This window comes from Echinops telfairi, unplaced genomic scaffold (genome assembly GCF_000313985.2).
Source record: "Echinops telfairi isolate 266 unplaced genomic scaffold, ASM31398v2 ScPeMD7_2291;HRSCAF=2852, whole genome shotgun sequence".
Classification (NCBI taxonomy): domain Eukaryota; kingdom Metazoa; phylum Chordata; class Mammalia; order Afrosoricida; family Tenrecidae; genus Echinops; species Echinops telfairi.
In genome coordinates this window covers 36874598-36875480 of record NW_022106189.1, presented here as the reverse complement: position 1 = coordinate 36875480, position 883 = coordinate 36874598, and positions in this window count along the sequence as shown.

Sequence of the window (883 nt, the reverse complement as noted above, 5' to 3'; positions counted from 1 at the left end):
AAAAAAAAATTGTGATCATCTGTTTCCAAATGAGTCTATCACCTTGTAGGGAGCAAAAGAGACTCCAAATCTTAAAATTTCTAGGGCACACTTATTTTTAAATCTTAAACAGGGTAAAGATGAGACGAAAACAAAGTCAATTCATCTGGATGACGGGGACCGTTGCCATGAGGTCATAATAACATCCAAGGATTTACAGAAAATCAGTAGCCTAAGAGGACAATGGAAACCATCACAAAAGCAGGACCACAGAGTAGGAATGGAGTCATGATTGAGACATGCACATGATGAAAGACAAGAATTCTTTGACCAAAGCAGTGTTCAATGGAGGCATAATCCAAGCAGAGACTCAGAAATGGATTTGGGGCTTCCACTGTAATCTGAAGCCTTTTATAAACTCACAATTTAAACTCAAATACAACCTTTAATGGGAACATTCATATATAAGAAATAGCACCATAGACCCATAACCCTGCAGGGGATAACACTGGAGACACAGTGCAGAAATTGTGCCTGATCTGACCCCACCACACTGAGAGGAAACACTAAGTGTGTGCAACAGAACAGCAAGGGGAACAGAACAAGGAAATCCCCAGGAAATACCAAAAATAGACTGTGAGGCCCGGGTGTGGCTCCCCATCAGACTTGACTGGAAAATGCTCCTAAAGCTCAACAACAGACCTTGAACTATTTACAGGATTCTTTTTTGGTCAATAGTTTTTGTTGTTTTGTTTTGTTTTCATTTGCTTTGCTTTGTCTTGGTTTTTTTGTGTGTGCAGGTTTTTTATCTGTGCAGGTTTATCTAGATAAGATAGGCAAGGTAAACAATCTGGAGGAGAAAGGGACTGTTATGTGGGGACATGGGAGACAGGGGAAAGAAGGA